This window comes from Aotus nancymaae, unplaced genomic scaffold (genome assembly GCF_030222135.1).
Source record: "Aotus nancymaae isolate 86718 unplaced genomic scaffold, 86718_ANA_hifiasm-v0.15.2.pri h1tg000048l, whole genome shotgun sequence".
NCBI lineage: Eukaryota > Metazoa > Chordata > Mammalia > Primates > Aotidae > Aotus > Aotus nancymaae.
Genome location: NW_026988462.1, coordinates 16040593 through 16054334, shown reverse-complemented (window position 1 = coordinate 16054334; position 13742 = coordinate 16040593). Strand labels below are relative to the sequence as shown.

The following is a 13742-nucleotide window of genomic DNA, read 5'->3' as shown; positions in this document are numbered from 1 at the left end:
AAACAACAGGGAGAGGAATCCCAGAGAGCTGTGATAGCTGGCTAGGTATATACTGTTTGCAAACAGTATGGCAAAGCATGACCCAGTATAATGGTGTTTCTTGAACTCTTTTCAGCTAAGTGCCAAATTTTGAAGGATGTATAACATGTGTTTTGATTTTAAATGCTTTACATCTGTTTTTATGACCACATTAAACAAAATGGGACAACTACTTTTCACCATATACAAAAATTAACTCAAGATGGATTAAATATTTGAATGTTACACCTCCAATTATAAGAATCCTAGAAGAAAATGTAGAAAACACTATTACAAATATCCGCCTTGGCAATTTATGATTCAGTCCTCAAAAACAACAGCAACAAACCAAAAATTGACAAATGGAACCTAATTAAACTAAAGAGCCTCTGCTCAGCAAAAGAAACCAGCAACAGAATAAACAGATAGGCTACAGAATAGAGGAAAATATTTGCAAACTATGTATCTGACAAAGGTCTAATATCCAGAATCTAAAAGGAACTTAAACAAATAAACACCAAAAAACAAATAGCCCCATTAAAAAGTGTGCAATAGACACACACAAACACTTCTCAAAAGAAAACATACAAGCATAAAAAAATATAAAAAAATACTCATCATTACTAATCATCAGAGAAAAGTAAATGAAAACCACAGTGAGATACCATCTCACACCAGTCAGAATGGCTATTACTAAAAAGTCAAAAAATAACAGATGCTGATGAGGCTATGGAGAAAAGAGATCACTTAGGCATTGTTGGTTAGAAGGCAAAATAGCTCAGCCCTTGTGGAAAGCAGTATGGAGAGTTCTCAAATAAATAAAAATGAAATGACCATTTGACCCAGTAATCCCATTCCTGGATATATACCCATAGGAATAGAAATCATTCTCTCAAAAAGACACATGCACTCACATGATCATTGTAGCATTGTACACCATAGCAAAGACATGGAATCAGCCTAGGTGCCTATTGGTGTTAGATTAGATAAAGAAAATATGGTACATAGACCCCATGATATACTACACAGCCATAAAAAGCAGTGAAATTATATCCTTTGCATATACATGAATGCATCTGGGGGCCATTTCCTTAAGGGAATTAATGCAGTAACTGAAAACCAAACACTGCATATTCTCACTTACAAGTGGAAGCTACTTTGGGTACTCATGGATAAAAAGATGGGAAAAAAAAGACACTGAGGGCTACTAGAGCAGGGAGGACGGGAATGGGTATCATCTGTACTCCAAACCTCAGCATCACGTAATATAGCCATGTAACAAACCTGCACATGTACTCACTGAATGTGAAATAAAAGTTGAAATTATTTAAAAAAAAAAAGATAAGTCTACATAATAGCATGTTAATATGCTCATTTTTATGTTTCTTTTAGACTTTAATAATTGAAATTTATGTATATAACTTATTAAAAGTACTGAAAGTCATGATTACTTAATTTGATAGGATGAGTTCAAATATAGATTATTATTGACTATGAATCATAGCAATTCTGAATTGGAAGGAACACAGGTAAATGGTATACAGAAGGTAGAATCATTTATCTAGATTTGCACTGTCTAATGTAGTCAAAAGTCTCATGATACCATAAATTTAAGTTATTTAAAATTAAATAAACTTAAAAATTGAGTTCCTTACCTATACCAGCTACATTTTTAATACAAAGATTAGCATATAGTAGACAGATAATATTGATTTGTTGTTGTGAAGTTGAATGATGAGGGAGAGAGCATATTCGAATTTCTGTAATTAGGCCTTAGTGTAAATGAATGAAATTATCCTAAACATCACTGAGTTTAAACTGAGAGTTTTAATCTCTTTAAATCTAAGAGCTAATTTAGATCGTACCAAGACCTTGATATTTTTTAATCATTTGCTGAAAAAAATTAGTTGCATTTCCCTGTGCTTCTTTTTCTATGCCCAGTTGAATCTCAATGAATTGAAACTGCTGATCATACATCTGAAGTGTCCAAGGGAGTTCTTCAGAGGCACCTGTTTACCCAATGTAGCCAAATGTTCACAAGCTATGTATTCAAAAAACATCACTGTTGACAATACAGTAATTTTATTTATGGCATATAAGGCTAGAAAAGGAGAGACAAGTGAGATGTATCGAATTTGATTCAATTAATTTTGTTGATATTCCAAGATCTGTACTAATCCTTAAGACTACAAAAACAAAAAAATCATTTACCAACATTCCAGAAGTCCTCTGTCTTAAACAGTGGTTTTCAAACAGTATGGCAAAGCATGACCCAGTATAATGGGATTTCTTGAACTCTTTTCAGCTAAGTGCCAAATTTTGAAAGACATATAACGTGTATTTTGATTTTAAACTCTCTATACCATTTCTTTATGACCACATCTGTCAGGCTGAATGCTACACTATTTGCTGAGCAAGGTACAACTTGCTTTGAGTCAGAGGTAAGAGACGAAGCATAAAATTAAATGAATGTCAAAGAAAGTGTTTTCTATGACATTGAAGAACTTGGCCCCATGAGAATATAAGAGAGGTTATTCCGGGAAGTAAACATCACTTTCTAAAAGAAACATGGTGTTCATGGCACATATATACTTATGTAACAAACCTGCACTTTCTGCACATGTATCCCAGAATTTAAAGTATAATTAAAAAACAAAAGAAACATGATGTTGAATAACTAACATTAAATAGTGCAGTAACTCTGAATTATTTTATAGACACCCTGAAATGCTGCATTGTAGAGATGTTGTTATATTTTTACTGACTTGTGGGTAATATCTTGTTTAGTCTTAATTTTGCTAAGTGTGCTGCCAAATTTTTAGTAGAATATTTATAAGTAGCCCATAAACATAAAAATCATAGGAAACACAGACATATGAATACAACCATAAAATCCAATTATATATATATACATTTACTATATATGTTATACACATACATCTAATATATACTTATGATATACATTATAAACATATTACTATATGATATCTTGGGGCTCAGAGAGAGCATGATAAAGGCGGTAATAATGTTCTACATGGTCAATAATCTATAAATTTCTATATATATAATCTATATATTCAATAAATAATCTATTATAAACATATTATAAAAAATATTATAAGCATACTCTGTACAAGAGTAGGCTTAAACCAGCAAAAGAGGAAAGAAGATAGCTATATTACAATAATTATGTTACATAATATTTATATTATAATTATATATTTATAGAAGTATAATCTTTAATATATTATATTTTAATAATATAATAATTATATTATAATACATTTATAATATATATTGGGCTCAGAGAGAGAATGATAAAAGAGGTAATAATGTTCTACATGGATAATAATCTAGAAATTTTTAAAAAGAGATAGCATATGATTAGAAATGAAATTGAAAGATCTTTATTACTTTTGTATGAAAATAATTTGTAATGTGAGGGTGCTAGGGACATGAGAAATGAGGCTGCAGAGATAAGCATGAAGCTGACCATGATACACCTTGAATACTGTGCCAAAGAATTCTATGTATCATAAGAGTCTAAGAATTCTATGTATTGTAAGAGCTGATGAAGAGGTTTTAATTGAAAAATGAATATAAATTATGAAACAATAGTTTAGGTTTGGGTGACCTAAAATGGTGAAGATTTTGAGGTGAGCTTTTTGAAATAGCTTATGGAATAAACAATTATTTGGTGCAATATATTGAAAGATGGAAGGTTTTTTGGGGGGTGGTTGTTTCATCCTCTGTAATGGTCAAGTTTTTCTCTCTTTTTGTTTTATGATTATTCACTACAACATTTTATAGTATAACAGCTACACAGCAGTATTTACAACAGTGGAAATCACACACCTAAATTGTGCAATACATGAAAAATCAGAAAAATGATCTCAGTCTATAGTCTACTTCTAAGCCAGTACTCAGGAATCCCGCCTATCAAACCAAAAACATAGATTCTATCACAATCCAAAGTGACCTCAGAGTCAGATATAGTTATATTATTCAAAATAATATACCTAATTATTTTGTTTGTTGTTTTCCCAGACATTTTGTTTCTTCCCAGATCTTTCATATTAAAGATCCTAGAAAGAGATGCATGGATATGGGCACAGAACTCTTTGCCTAAAACATGCTCTGTTCTTTCTTGAGAGGCCAATATGCTAGCTAAAAAGACTCTATTCTGAATCATTGCCAATTCACTTTCATGTGCACGTGCATTATCTAGTACCCTTTTTCTTTTCTGATATATATCATGTGCAATATTCCCATTCTCTGGGACTCCTTTAAAGCACAGAGTGATGAGGCTTGAGGAAAGAGGAAAATAGTCTAGAATTCCCTTTGAAGGGTTAGAGTTTCATTTCTGAGTATGAGGCTGAGTGTTGTAATGGTGTGGCACTGCTCATCTGGAATGTTTTGATCATAAGAAATCAAAAGTTTTAGTATCAAGATAAACAGATTTAAAGCAAAAGAGAAGTAGTGCTTCTTGTGCATAAAATCAGTAAAAGGGAGATAAGTCTCCAAATATACACCATCTGTTCTCTAATCCTCCTCCAAGTTTTATTTCTATGAAAGTTCATTTGCCAACAAGCTAAAAAAATCTAGCTCCTATGAAAGGTTCTAGAGTAGTATTTTGAAGGAGACAAGATCCTCTTTTTCTAATTATGAAGCAATAGAGAATTTTAGATTTCTGGCTGTTTGGCCTGTTGGGGATGTATGCTATTTAAAAGTTACCTAATGTTTGAGTCAGTTACCCAGAAAACCAACTAATTCATCACAAGTAAATTATACCAAGGTAAGCTAGGTGGCTCCTGAAAGAAAACCAATCCACCAGTCTATTGTGTTGTATTCTTTAGCTAGTTCACAAATAAATTGTGTCTAAGTATTGAATTAAGAATAAAGAGTAACTAAAGATGCAAAATGAAATATTAAGAGTGGAGGCCTTTGTTATAGATAACCTACTTAAGAGTAGGCTTAAACCAGCAAAAGAGGAAAGAAGATAGCTAGAAAAATAAAACAAAAAGTCTGAGTGATGATAATCTGTCTTCTTGTTCATGTATCTTAAGCAACCACTGTCTACCTTTCAAAAAGCAAAGTAGTTAATTCAAAAGTCAGGGGTGAAGCTATCTTTTCATGGAAACTGATTCCAGAAGGATCCTGACTTCTCAGATTGAGGTCTCTGTTTGCGACCATCTTCTAGTGATTTGAGAATGGTTTTGTTGTTTTTGTTGATATATGAAATACAAATGTCAATTCTTTGGAGTTTCACTGCTCAGATAGCGAACAGTACCCGATAGAAGTCTTTCCATCAGTATTTAAGAAGTGTAATGTTCAACTGCCTTATCCAACAGACCAGATCTCCAGGGAGTAAGTTTTGCAAAGATGATTTAGGAGGACATTGAGGAATGGGTGCCTATGCCTATTGATAAGAATGGATGCACTGCATTCGTCTTTTGAAATATATGGCCATGTCTGCTTGTATAAATATGGAGTTTAGAATAGATAACATTGCTGGGCACATGGTTATCAAATTATAAAAGGAAATTTGAAGCATTTTCTAAAATAATAATAAATACATATATTGGACTCTGCCCTGAGTTGCTGACAGAGATCTTAAGACCTTAGTAATGTCCTGAGTATAGGACCATCTGACACAAAGCTTCTAAATCTCATAGAATTTCCTGGGTAATAAGAGCATCTTTTCTTCTAATGAAGCCATACTTTGTGGGCTCTTGGATAGCTCAGAGTGGAGGCTGGCTGTCAGGGGATCCAACCATGTGATTAAAAGACTGGGACTTCCAGCCCCAACTATGACCTCTAGGGAAGGGAAAGGGGCTGAAAGCTGAGTTTATCACCAATAGCCAATGATTTAGTTAATTGGTGTCTAGTTTTCTGTGCATCTAAAGTCTCTGCATTGTCCCCACCTACATCCTGCCCCAGATTTTTGGGAGTCTCTGCTACTGATAGTTGATGAATGCTGGGGGCCAGCTCTTAGATATGAATTCTACCTAATGGCAACATTGCTCATTACTGCCATCCCAGGAAAGTCATATAGCAATTAAATGTGTACTTACTGCACTGGTGTATCTCTTAGGAATTTCCCCATTGGCCTCTTTCCCTTCTTATGAGCATGTAGCTAGCAACATTCTGACAGTGTGACTGCAGAATAAGTGGATTGAGCATCTTACAAGGTGCTCTGGGGCATTCCTTTCTGCTTAGGTATTTTCCCTCCTCTCTGCTTATATCTGGCAGGCATGTTTTAAGTGGTCCCTGGGGTGTGAGATTTTCCAGGTCTTCCTTTCTCTTGAGCTCCCCCTCCTGTTCATGTCTAGCTATCTGCCTACTCTAATAATAACTCATTTGAAGAGAAAAGTATAAAAAATTCATTTGGAGACACTTGAAATGGTTCTGAGGTTTAGGCTTCTGTATGTCACACCTTCATGATTTATCAGATTATCATGATAACAGATATACACACCAGAAACAAATTTAGAAATTTTAGCATAAATGTTTATCAACAAAATTTGTTGAGTACAATGGCCAATTTATTCTTGCAGTGGTGGTAATTTTATATACGATGTTTTCAAGGCTCCACCTGAGGTTCTCCAGTGCAACTTAGAAGCCAATTTAAGGGTGCCAAGGGTTATTCTCTTGCTTGACGTTGAAATTTCTCTTAGTATCTGTTTTCTAATAGGATATAATTATGGGGATTTAAAATTTTCTCTGTAAACCTCTCCAAAGATTTGTCTTCTTGGTATATTATGAGTACTAAGATCTTATCATAAGAATCTGTCTGTGGAAATAGTCATGCAGGAAATTTCCTTTAGCTTCTCTACATCTATCCTTTTCTTCTTGAGTTTCGACATTTATAATAGTCATCACCATAGAATGTATTAGAGAATGTAAGGTTTATTTAATATGCTGATCACTCCAACTGAGTCACTGCTGAGGTCAGGGAACTTAGTTGTTTCCAATAGTTTCTGAAATTATGGATGACCGCGAAAGAAGTTTCCATTATCAGTGTATATATATAAGACTTCTTTTCCAGCTAACCATCAAACTCTAGAGAGCTTGATTTAGTTCTGATATTTTGGCAGTATTTTCCTATGATGTTATTTTTCTATGTTACAGCTTTAATATTCTCCTTTTTCATTCTTAAGATATGACCCAGCCACAGAAAAAAAGTTTTGTTTTAATTTTCTAAAGGGATTTCTAATAAGTCTGATGGCGTTTTATGATTTTGTTTTGGATTAATAAGATAGTTTTAGGAAGATTGAGAAAAAATACGAGTTCCTTTTCTACCAGTCTTTGACTATTGATTTTAACTTCTCATTTGAAAGGGTGTAGTTGATAATTTTAAAAAGTATCATCCTTTAAAAAATTTTTTTAAATTATTTATTTATTTGCTTCTGGTTTTAAAGAATATAATACACGTTTCAGTAGAGGATTTGTTAGGTTGATCTGAACCTTCAGGGGATCAGCCCAATAATTCTACCTGTGGTATGACATTTTTGCCTACACATTACTTCGCATATTCTTTAGAGCTTCAATTTGGGTTTAATTTAGACACACAGGTACCTCTAAGTAAACGTCCAAATTAGATATGACCATTTATGAGTAGAATTCTCAAGGATGTCAAGAAAGGGCATTAAAAAAGGAAAATTTTATTTATACTGTAAGTTAATCCTTATTAAGTTAATGGTTGTGATGTAAGAGATGAAGAAAAAATACTCCCTGGTTCAGGTGTGACCATGAGAGACATGGGCAAGGATATAGGTAATGTCTGAGAATTCTTAGAGATTACTACTTCCTGAGTAGTTTGTTGACTCTGAAAAAAAGTTTGTGTAACAGTTGTAAGGTTAATGTCAGTACTGTAGCATCATAACAACTTTTTTTTTTTTTTTTTTTTGCACAACTGATCTCTAGTATTTAAAGAAATCTGTGTGTGTATATGAGTTTATGGGCAATGTGGGAAACTGAGTGCTTGATTTGTCCTTGATAACGTCAGTGATTATTCCACTTTTTTCTTCCAGTTTTTCAGCTCATATAGACCTATTGGGTTCAAAATCCTTTCTCTTTAAAGTATTTAAAAGTATCCTTATCAAGATACTCCCTCTTTTGATGCTTAATGCCTGGAGTAGAATTAACTAATTGTTTTATTAGAAAAGCCAGCGATTTATGCTGAGTCTTAATTGGTTTTGGAATCAAGACTTGGTTCAGTGAGATAATGGAGGTCCGACAATTAATAAGCTTTATTTACAATAACAACCTAAAAAATGTATTCTTACAACTGCATAAACAGAATTTTAGACCGTATTATAAACACTGATGCAGTCATACAAGGCTTTTTTCCCTAGTATTTCTTATATTTAAGACTGTACTTTACAGGTTCGTGTTTTTGTAGCTTATCATATTGTGAATACATTAGTATCCATGGTACATTGCAATGTTTTTTAAACTGTGACTACACTTGTTTGTCATAAAAAAAAAAAAAAAAAGAGATTCATGCCCAACTGTAAACAACTAACTAAACATAAAAAAGGAATATATTTAAAATTAAGCATGTTGCATATAGTAAATATATACACATAAGTTATGTAAGATATACTTATTCTTGAGGAATGTCAAGAAAGTTGGAAAGCCAATTATCTACTAAACATTCATTTAATATGATGTTCTGTTAAATGATTTTTTTCTTTCTTTTTTCCTCTTTTTTATTTTATTTTATTTTATTTTTTTTAGATAGAGTCTTGCTCTGTCACCCAGGCTGGAATGCAGTGGGGTGATCCATATCTGCTCACTGCAACCTCCACCTCCCAGTTCAAGCGATTCTCCTGCCTCAGCCTCAAGAGTGGCTGGGATTACATGTTCCCACCACAACACCTGGCTAGTTTTTATATTTCTTAGTAAAGATGAGGTTTCACCACATTAGCCAGGCTGATCTCAAACTCCTGACCTCAAGTGATTCGCTCGCCTCAGCCTCCCAAAGTGCTGGGATTATAGGCGTGAGCCACTGTGCCTAGCTGATATTTTTTTCTTCCAAATAAAAACTCAATTCAGTGTAATTGTAGCTAAATTAATATAGACTCCATCAAACATATTACCTATACTTTGATCATTCTCTGATGATTATTATCCAAAGTAGCATATGTATAACTCAACCTATAAGATGTATTTGCTTTGGGTAAATATTTGGAAATCATATTCCCATTGGGTCAGTAAAACCACGGAGAGATTTTTACAGCAAATAGCCTAAGGATTTTGGCTTCATGTTGAAAATTCTTTATAAACCTCAGTCTGTCTAAAAAACTGACATTGTCACTATTTCTATATCTAAGTAAAAGTAGCCATAGCTTGGAGATAGGCACAAGAGATCTGTGGGTGCTTTTCAGAGCAGTGCTAACCTTGCGTCTTTGATGGACTTTTCTATTGACTAGGCTATTTTATGATTAAGTATGGATAGAGTTTAGTTTGTAGGTTTTTTATTAGTAGAGAGTCACTTCTAAGTGGAAAACATAACCCAAAGTTTGTGATTTATTGCCATTTTGAACATTGGTCAATTTGTCTCTATCTTAGAATTCTTATATGATAATACTTTTATCAAATTACCTGTTAGATACATAGATTCTGAAATATTTGGGCAGTCATTAATAATTTATTGGATTTTTCTTTAACTCATAAATAAAATGGCTTACATGTATTTATTTTATATATATGTAAACTATATATTTTATATACATTTGGAAACTATAATTTAACATATTATTCTAAGTCAGTGAATTTTCAGCCTTTATTTATTTGTTCAAATACAAATTAGATTATATATTCCTTAGTGATTTCTTCTTAGTTCTTGTAGGTATCAAACTTTTTTCTTTTTTATTGACGATTCAGTTTCAATGGTCGCTACTACTCTAAATTCTATAGATATGTTAAGAGTAAAATCAAATGGCATTGGTCAGGTCAACACCTTATGAGATCTACTTTGACATTTGCATTGTTAGTGTGTTCTCTCTCCATAAAAACTAATCTGAGTCAAAGACATTCTAAGAAAAAAACTCACTAAAAATAATTATATAACATATGATGATGTCCATACACATGGTGATAGCATGTTGTGTATGCTATCTAAATTTGTCTGAAATATTGATCATGGCTTTCTTGAATTTCTAGTTCCCACCAGATAAAGGATATGGTGTTGAAATTTAACAAGATGTTAGTCTTAAAACAATCTCATTAACATAAATCATTTTGGAAGTGAATGACAAAAGCTTTTTCTAAACTTTTCAAATATAATGGATTATTGTAAGGTTACGTTGCATTAAAACAACTGAGAAAAATAATCTGCTGAATTGGAAGCAACACCAAAGAAATAAATACATAAAGGCTTTTTTGGAGCATTGGCTTTTTTTCATGCTAAAATGGAAAAAGTATGATCTTTGAAAGCACATGGAAATGAATTCCAGTCCCAATTAATTTTTATCATTATTTTTTGAAAATAAATAATAAAATTCATGGTTTATTTTATTAAAAAGTTATAGGGGCAAATTCCAAGTGAAATAAGATATGTGAAAGTCTTGTTTAATGATAAGATTTATACAAGTTGAAGAGTTTACTAAGTATATATGTGTATGTAATACAATATAGTAATGCAATATAATATTATGCCTAAGTGTATTATTACATTGCCCTACAACTGGATAGTTTGCATGAAACATGGTATTCATCTATAGTAAATTTGCTCAAAACTAGAGTTACGAAAACTACAGAAATATCACAGACCTCGGTAGGTCAAAATAAAAAATGATCTGTTAAAAAATATATACACCGGTGCTTGGAAATCTATTTAGTTAAGAGTCTTTTTATATTGCTAGGTTAAGACTAGAAAAAAATGAAATAATTTTCTCTACTACTGGTTTAAGTTCAACATCTAAATTCACAAATTTCTTTTCATTATTGTTTTAAAAACAATGATAATTTTATACATTGGCATAAGGTTTTCATTTTTAAAAAAATTTACAGGCATTATACCATAAATTTCCATGACTCTACAAAGTATCAAGTCAACAATCAGTACACGCATATAATGTGGGAGGTAAGTATAGGGAGGTTAAGTGAATTAAGGAATATAAGTGCTATACGAGTGAAAACTCCCAAAGCCTGAATATTTAATATTATGACAAATAAAGTAGGTTCTTGTAAACAGAAACATTTATCTTTTGTGTTATTCTTGACTTTTAGAAGAGTACTACCAATTTAGCAGCAGCGTGGTGGCTCAGGCCTGTAATCCCAGCACTTTGCGAGGCTGAGGCAGGCGGATCATGAGGTCAGGAGTCTGAGACCAGCCTGACAAACATGGTGAAACCCTGTCCCTACTAAAAATACAAAAATTAGCCGGGCATGCTGTCCTGTGCCTGTAATCCCAGCTACTTAGGAGACCGAGGCATGAGAATCTCTTGAACCCGGGAGGCTGAGATTGCAGTGAGCCGAGATTGCACCATTGCACTCTGGCCTGGGTGACAGAGAGAGTCTCTGTCTCAAAATAAGTAAATAAAAATAAATGCGTGTTGAAGATGAACCAAACAAAAATAACATAGCACACAAATATTTAGGTGATGATATTGTCTGGCTCTGTGTCCCCACCCAAGTCTCATCTTGAATTGTAATCTGAATTGTAATCCTCATGTGTTGGGAGTGGGACCTCATGGGAGGTGATCAGATTTGAGGGATGATGGTTTTATAGGGTTTTATTCCCCCTTCACTCTATACTTCTCTCTCTCCCTCCTGCCACCATGTGAAGAAGGACGTGTTTGCTTCCCCTTTCACCTTGATTTTGTTTCCTGAGGCCTCCCCAGCCATGCCGAGCAGTGAGTCAATTAAACTTCTTACTTCATAAATTACCCAGTCTTGAGTATTTCTTTATAGCAGCTTGAGAACAGACTAATACAGGTAATTAGAATTCAGTGTAAAGAAAAGATGATAAAATAAAACAGATAAATCAAATATGTAGTAGAAACTCTACATTTCATTGTACAGTTTTATTTTATTTATACTCCAATATTTTATGCTGTATTTATATATGTTTGTGTATATATACATACACACACAAAGACATATTAATCATAATAATTAATTGAAATATTATTTTAAGTTGCTGCAATAACTTGAATTACCCAAGAAATATGCTTGTATTGATTTTCTTTTCAAAAACTTGTTTTCAAGAAAATAGTGCTTTTGAAAACTAAAATATAGTGTGGTTTCATTAGCAAATTTTACAGTGTTATGCCAGATATACTGGGTGGTATGTGGCCATTCTAAATAAACAATATGAACCCCTACACAAAATTGGGTTCAATGTAGACACAGATTACACCACACATACCAAGAAGGTATGAAGAGTTTTATTATTTTTATAGTGTTGCTTTTCTGGTGAGAACAGGGTATATATCTCAAGCAGTCCAAAAATGGCTTGAGAGATTAGGGAAAGGAGATTGGTTTGGAGACTTTTTGTTGTGGTTAGGGCAGAGGATTACAGAGTTAGAATTTCCTGCAGGTTCCAAAAGACTAAGAACATGGGGTTTCTTATAAGCTTGATCAGATGTGGGACAGAAAGGGAAAAGGAAGGTGTGAGTTCTAAGAGCAGTCCATAGTCAAACATCAAAAAAAAAAGAAAAATGGAGTCAGATTCCATATGATAGGAGGCAATAGAGTGTTATAGTTAATAATACTGTCTTGGCAACTGTTATTAACTCTCCTTGAAGGTTTGCAAATTTCAATTTGAATGCTGAGCCCCAAATTCTGGCTTTTCTCTGACATGGATTCTCTGTGATTTTGAAAATTTACACAACCTCTCTGAGCTTATTTTTTTTCTTTTTAGTAATGCAACTCAATAGGTTATTGTGAGAAGTAAAAACAACCTAGCTATGAATATGATCAATAATAAGCATCTGGAAATTATTAACCATTATATTTATGACTAAAAAATATATTTAATGTTATATTTTAAACAATTTGAGCAATTTTAATGGGCAATGTAAATAAATACAATTATGCATGGCAATATACAGCATTTTCATTGTGGTCCTGACCTTTTTCACTGACAAGGATGCTGTACATGTTACAGGTATATTATAGGGCAGAAGATATAGCCAATTTTCTAAAGTGCACAAGCTCTTATTTTTTTCTTTTTATTTATGGGCTGATTTCTCCAGTGCACACAGTAACTTAAATTTAGAATTTTTAAAGGAATATTGCTAATAAGAAAGACAGTACATTAGTCAAATTTCAACAAATATATAAACTAAGTATTTTTGTTTCTTTAGGTGGAGATATTATTGTCTTTCTTTGTCTTTCTTTTCTAACTAAAAGCTAACCTGCCCCACAAAGAAAGAGATGCCAAATCTCTGTATTGTTAAATTCATATAATTAATTTTGTTTTGACAACATACAACTGAAAAAGTTATCCCTTAGATTTGGTTTTCCTTTTCTCTTATTTTTCACTTGTGCAACTTCCTTTCTAATTGTCATATGATTATATCTCAAGGACATTGTATGCTTATATTACAATCCATCCTGTATTTGTCAAATGTTTTAGAAATAATTTTTTTTTAGTTTGTCCCAGTGTGCTACTAAGCTCAATTAGAAAAATTATAGTCACAATTGTTGATTTACAAAAGTCTTCCAAAAAGATGAACCCCTTAAAATTATTGGGTTAACTCATCAAAAAT

The 13742-nt window shown here is 32.8% G+C and overlaps 1 long non-coding RNA gene across 1 annotated transcript in view; it reads left to right on the top strand.

Moving 5' to 3' along the window:
• The window catches only part of LOC105712351 (uncharacterized), a 155154-nt gene extending 143272 nt beyond the window's left edge, over window positions 1-11882 (top strand). Inside the window, exon 4 of the long non-coding RNA XR_010337300.1 lies at window positions 11816-11882. This is a non-coding gene — a long non-coding RNA (uncharacterized LOC105712351). The remainder of the gene's footprint in view (window positions 1-11815) is intronic.
• The last annotated feature ends 1860 nt before the right edge of the window (window positions 11883-13742 follow it).